This window comes from Triticum dicoccoides, chromosome 6B, assembly GCF_002162155.2.
Source record: "Triticum dicoccoides isolate Atlit2015 ecotype Zavitan chromosome 6B, WEW_v2.0, whole genome shotgun sequence".
NCBI lineage: Eukaryota > Viridiplantae > Streptophyta > Magnoliopsida > Poales > Poaceae > Triticum > Triticum dicoccoides.
In genome coordinates, this window is record NC_041391.1 from 417,201,143 (window position 1) to 417,208,122 (window position 6,980).

General features: G+C 39.8%; 1 long non-coding RNA gene across 2 annotated transcripts; it reads right to left on the bottom strand.

Moving 5' to 3' along the window:
* Positions 1 to 905: 905 nt before the first annotated feature.
* On the bottom strand, positions 906 to 3,532 carry LOC119325908. 2 transcript variants are annotated; one of them, XR_005157741.1, is made up of 3 exons: positions 3,184 to 3,532; positions 2,136 to 2,251; positions 906 to 1,267 (listed from the first exon to the last, which is right to left on the bottom strand). It is a non-coding gene; the product is annotated as an uncharacterized LOC119325908 (long non-coding RNA). The 2 variants fall into 2 exon arrangements; XR_005157740.1 differs by having other exon boundaries at positions 906 to 1,292; positions 3,184 to 3,531.
* Between the last annotated feature and the right edge of the window lie 3,448 nt (positions 3,533 to 6,980).

Consider the following 6,980-nt stretch of genomic DNA (forward strand, 5'->3'; position numbering starts at 1 on the left):
CCAAATCGGCGCCACCTCTGTGTAGCAGGGCGCCCCTCCGGGATGGGCGGTGCCCAAGGCCGACCTCACCTTCGACTCGAGGGACCACCCCGCAACCACCGCTGGCTCAGGCGCACTCCCGATGCTCTGCACACCCACCATCTGCAACGTAGCAGTGACCAAGACCCTCATCGACGGCGGAGCCGGCCTCAACATGCTCTCCATGGAAGCGTTCGGCTTGCTTCACGTGCCGTACGGCTGGCTCCGTCCCACCAAGCCCTTCCCCGGAGTTGGCAGCGGTTCCACCGGCCCCCTAGGGCAAATCCGCCTCCCGGTCACCTTCGGTACCCGCGACAACTACCGCACCGAGCTTATCGACTTTGACATCGCTCGCATCTGCCTCCCGTACAACGCCATCCTTGGGTACCCTTCCCTGGCTCAGTTCATGGCGGCAACCCATCCAGCCTACAACCTCATGAAGATGCCGGAGAGTAGCGGCGTCCTCACCGTAGCCAGGGACACCAAAGAAGCCCTGACGGCTCTCGAGCTCGCCTTCAGGGCCGCCGCGGCGGCACGCCCGGCCGACGGAGCCCCAGATACAAAGCACAAAATAACCAGGACGCTATGACAATATGTCGATGGACTGGATATCCCAATGTATTTGTGACATTCACATGCAACACAGTTTAGTCAGAAATTCAATCAATGCTACAAGAAGTAGGCCAAACAGCATCAGAAAGACCTGAAATTGTTGACCAAGTGTTCCACATAAAGCTCAAGGAGTTCGTGAGAGACATAAGAGAAAGGTAATACTTTAGAAAAACACTCGCAAGTAATACCCAACTACTTGATCACACCTCTTACTATATCCCTATAGAAAAATAACTAACGGTTATTTCAAAATTGCAGTTATATACACAATAAAGTTCCAAAAAAGGGATCTCCCACATGCCCACATAGTCATATTCCTTGACAGAAAGGAAAAGAAACACAAGTACCCCGAACCATCAGAGGTAGATAGGATAACATGCACTGAAATTCAAGACTAGTTGATCCATAAGGATATGTAGTGGTTGAGAACTACATGTTGCATGGACCATGTGGCATGGTCGACAACACATGTATAAGAAAGTTCCCTAAAAAATATGACAGTAATACCACTGTAGGTGAAGATGGATAACCAGTATATAGAAAACGATAAGATCAATAGGTGCCTCAAGTACACGTACATATCAGGCAATGACGTGTGTTGAAGAATATTTCAGTTCAAAATGCACTTTCAAGATCCCTGCATCGAAAGGTTGTGTTTCCACCTAGAGAATGAGCAACAAATCATTTTAACTGATTATACAGATTTAACAAAGATCGTAAGGAAAGAAAGAGTGGGAATAACAAAATGTACATAGTGGATGGAGACAAACAAGATCCCGTGAAGCAAGAGAATTAACATATGCAGAGTTCCCGTTAAAATGGGTATGGAAGAAAAAAGAGAAAAAGTGGGGCAAAACAAAGAAAGGAAGATACGCTGGAATGATATATATGCTCATACAACAAATGGTGAAAAATACTACATGCGAATGCTACTTAACGCCCGCAAAGGATGCATGTCTTTCAAAAGGAACCGTAAATGGAGTTGTCCACACTTCATACAAATCTGCTTGCGAAGCACTAGGATATCAACGACAGAGTGGATTGAGTGCATAAATGGGGCATCAGACTGGGTGATTGGCTACCAGCTAAGACAACTGTTCACAACTCTTATGCCATTGAAGTCACAAGCCCAAAAATATTGTGGGGGACATGCTCAGAAGTTCTAAGCGAACACATGGAGTATAGGCAGAGAAGGCTCTTGAACTATCCTACACTTTGACTAACAGATACACAAAAGCAAGGATGCGCCTTGGTGAAAGTAGATAAGCTCATGAGACAAGCTGGAAAGACATTTAAGGAATACCCCGGAATACAACATTCGGATTCTTCACAGATAAAGTAACTTGGAAACAGACTACTCAATGAAGAGATAACATCATTCCAGGATCTTTGGCAATATGAACTCTGAACAACTACATGCGTTTGATTCAGTAATGGAATCGATGAACAAAAATTTGGGAAAGAATATATTTGTGGACGGCTATGGCGGGATCTGTAAGACATACCTACGGAGGCAATCACAGCAAAGTTGTGTTCCGAAGGAAAGATAGTACTAGCAGTGGTGTCATCTCATATTGCAGCGCTGCTTCTATAGGGAGCACACTCGAGGTTCCACATCCCCCTATCCTTGCAGAAGAGTCAACATGTTAAGGTTCCCACTTGACCTACTAAAAAAGACGTCACTTATACTACGGGATGAAGGTCTAATGGCAAACAAGATATGCTTTGAGGCACTAGACAGAAGTAAAGGTAGTACTATATTTTCCTAAACAAGTGTTCACAAATGGATAGCTACACGTAGCATTATCAAGATTCACAAGAAGAGATGGACAATGTGTAATGGTAAATGATGAAGATAGCAAAGAGGATGATGTGGTCAAGAACATTGTCTATACTGAACTATTTTAAAGGTATGGAAAAACAAAAACACTTTTAGTACGATTCTTAGATAAGAATAGGTACATGAAAAATTTGTACACTGCAAACTATCTTCAAAATACAAATTAATAGCATACCAATGCTAACATGATATGGCAGGACAAATATGGTCCACTGCTCTGCGTAAGTACTGGAAACGTGCATCAACATTTGAAGGAAATAGTTAATCAATACCAAACATGTACACTATATTTTCTGATATTTGTGGCTTAATATATAGTACAACACAATATAAAGAGCATCTGTGCATCATTATAATTTGTATGACAATGCGGTCAGACCTATTTTACTACTCTATTAATATAAATACATTTTTGTCTTTGGGAAATATTAAACTAGAGTTACTCACAATTACACTGATTAATACATATATTTGTTCAATATGAATTGGGGTAAGGTTTTTATTATTTATATGTGTTAAATATGAATTGGAGTAAGGGGGGCTAATACTGCCGATTACGGTCCAAGCCTGGAAAGAAGTGGAAGGGGCATAAGAAAATAAACATTTTCCACTAACAGGCAGTACCTTAATCACATTATATTGGTATATACAACCGTACAAACATAATAAAAGGTTAATAAAAAATCGCAATCAGGAAAAGGAGAAAGGGGAACCTGTAGGACGAAGAAAGCTGCCGATGTGGAGGAAGACGACGATGTGTCTGGCTGCCTCGACTGGGAACGACGACGATGCGTCTGGCTCGCGCGCTAGGGGAAGACAACGCTGCCGCCATCCTCATGCTGAAGATGGATTCAAGCTGGCAGCGGAAGACAAGATCCAAGCCCACATCACATGCGAGTCGAGCTGGGAGGTGCCTCAGTCGAGGACGAGCAAGCTAAAGGGAGAGCAAACTGATGGTAGCTGAGTTACCAGTCGGATCTCATTCGGTCGTAGGAATTTTGGAATGAGCGAGCGGAGAGAAGAAGGAAAGGAGAAAGTGGATCGGGCAAGAGTACGATTTTTTATTTGTAGGGAAGCAACTGCAATACGTTTCTTTTAGCGGTGCAAGAGCTACATGCTCACATGTGAAGGTACGGTCTGAGCAAGAGAGAAAATGTGTGAGCATTGTGTTGTGTGCATCTCCGTAGCCTATTGGGGTAAAGCACAACTAAAGAAAATACTATTTAAAGAAAAACACAAGATTATTTTTGCCGGAAAATAAACACAAGATTTTCTACATATTAGCCAGGATTACGTACAGTGTACATGCTCAAGAAAAGTACTGTGCACATGCCCAATAAAATATAGTCCATATATCATGTATTTAGCATAAATTATAAAAAATCAAACATATAATACATAATCATACGAATATAAAAACCATAACCAATACCAACGATCCATATTTGGACTCAAAATTAATGAGCATGGAACTTCTTTGCAAAATTAATGAGCTTATCTGCCTTGATCCATCTACCACGACATGATGGATCAAGGCAGATAAGCTCAAATTTCCTGACAAGTCATATCAACATCAAAAACATGATCACCTGAACACATGACAATCTTCAACAATTCAAGCGGGTGTACCTTCACGATATTCTCCCAAATATGGAAGGGAATTCCTTTTTTTGCGGGGAAAAAAAACTTTATTACATAAAAATAACCACATCACAACCAACCAAGAAAACTACCAAATGTTACATTCTTTTAACCAAACTTTATTACATACTAGCCCGCACGTATGTGCGGGCCACTTTGCTAGTTCTCCTCATATCGACATCTCACCAAAAACTTGAAAACTTCAATCACACAAAACTTAACGGAACTTCGTGAGATAGGTTAGTATGATAAAGAGCAAACCATTTCACTTTGGTACTGTCAAAGACAAGATTCATAATTGCTTCCACACAATGCATACCGTAGCATATCATTTTCGCAATTTATATTGAGCAATATAAGTCATAGAAACTAGAAAACAAGCAAACTATGCATTGAAAACAGAATCTGTCAAAAACAGAATAGTCTATAGTAATCTGTACTTCAACCATATTTCTGCTACTCCAAAAATTCTGAAAAATTAGGACAACATAGGGAATTTGTATATCTATCACCTATAAAAAATTCAGATCAAAAGCATGTTCCAGTGAATTCTCAAAATTCCTGGACTGAGTGCAAAAGGTTTTGTTTTTGGACAAAATCAAGTCAACTATCATCCACGCTATCCCAAAGGCTTTACTTGGCACTTTATTGAAACAAAAGCAATAAAAACATGATTACTACAGTGGCATAATCATGTGAACACACAAAAATAGTAGGTAAAAGTGTTGGGTTGTCTCCCAACAAGCACTTTTTTAATGTCTTTTAGCTAGGCATGATGAGTTCAATGATTCTCACTAAAAGTAAATAATTAAAACACAATGGGAGCATCATGAAACACATGGCAAGCACATTTAAGCCTAACCCACTTCCTATGCATTGGGATTTTGTGGGCGAACAATCTATGGGAGCAAGAATCAACTACCATAGGAAGGCAAAACAAGCATAACTTCAATATTTTCAACATAAAGAGAGGAAACTCGATATTATTGCGATATGTAAAAGCATATGTTTCTCTCTCATAATAATTTTCAGTAGCATCATGAATGAATTCAATAATATAACTATCACATAAAGCATTCTTTTCATGATCCACAAGCATAGAAAACTTATTACTCTCCACATAAGCAGATTTCTTCTCATCAATAGCAGTGGGAGCAAACTCAACAAAATAACTATCAGTTGAGTGAAAATTAAAATGATGATGACAAGTTTCATGGTTATCATTATTATTTATAGCATACATTTCATCATCATAATCATCATAAACAACAACTTTGTTATCATAGTCAATTGAAGCCTCACCCAAAATGGTAGATTCGTCACTAAGTAAAGTCATGACCTCTCCAAATCCACTTTCGTCATTATAATCATCATAAATAGGAGGCATGCAATCATTATAATAAATGTGCACATCAAATCTTGGGGGACTAAAAATATCATCTTCATCAAACATAGCATCCCCAAGCTTATGGCTTTGCATATCATTAGCATCATGGATATTCAAAAAATTCATACTAACAATATTGCAATCATGCTCATCAAGAACAATCTATTGAATTCTTCTTCTACCAACTGAGCACAATTTTCTTTTCCATCATTTTCACGAAATACATTATAAAGATGAATAATATGATGCAACCTCAATTCCATTTTTTTGTAGTTTTCTTTTATAAACCAAACTAGTTATAAAACAAGAAACTAAAAGATTCAATTGCAAGATCTAAAGATATACCTTCAAGCACTCACCTCCCCGGCAACGGCACCAGAAAAGAGCTTGATGTCTTCTACGCAACTTTATTCTTGTAGACACGTCTTGGGCCTCCAAGCGCAGAGTTTTGTATGACAGTAGTAATTTTCTCTCAAGTGGATGACCTAAGGTTTATCAATCTATGGGAGGCGTAGGATGAAGATGGTCTCTCTCAAACAACCCTGCAACCAAATAATAAAAAGTCTCCTGTGTCCCCAACACACCAAATACAATGGTAAATTGCATAGGTGCACTAGTTCGGCGAAGAGATGGTTATACAAGTGTAATATGAATGATAGATATTGGTTTTTGTAGTAGGAACAATAGAAAACAGCAAGGTAGCAATTCATAAAATTGAGCACAAACGGTATCGCAATGCTTGAAAATGAGGCCTAGGGTTTGTACTATCACAAGTGCAACCTCTCAACAATGCTAATATAATTGGATCATATAACCATCCCTCAAAGTGTGATGAACAATCACTCCAAAGTTTCTATCTAGCGGAGAACATAAGAAGAAATTGTTTGTAGGGTACAAAACCACCTCGAAGCTATTCTTTACGATTGATCTATCCAAGAGTTCGTACTAAAATAACACCAATGATTTCAGATTCCTAATATTCAATCCAACACAAAGAACCTCAAAGAGTGCCCCAAGATTTCTACCGGAGAAACAAAGACAAGAACATGCATCAACCCCTATGCATAGATTACCCCAATGTCACCTCGGGAATCTGCGAGTTGAGTACCAAAACATATATCAAGTGAATCAATATGATACCACATTGTCACCACGGGTATTCATAGCAAGACATACATAAAGTGTTCTCAAATCCATAAAAGTATTCAATCCGATAAAATAAAATCTCAAAGGGAATAACACAATTCATCACAAACAAGATAGAGAGGGGAAAACATCATATGATCCGACTATATTAACAAAGCCCGCGATACATCAAGACTATGACATCTCAAGAACATGAGAGAGAGAGAGGGGGAGAGAGAGAGAGATTAAACACATAGCTACTGGTACAACCCTCAGCCCCGAGGGTGGACTACTCCCTCCTCATCATGGTGGCCGCCAGGATGATGAAGATGGCCAATGGTGATGATCTCCCCCTCC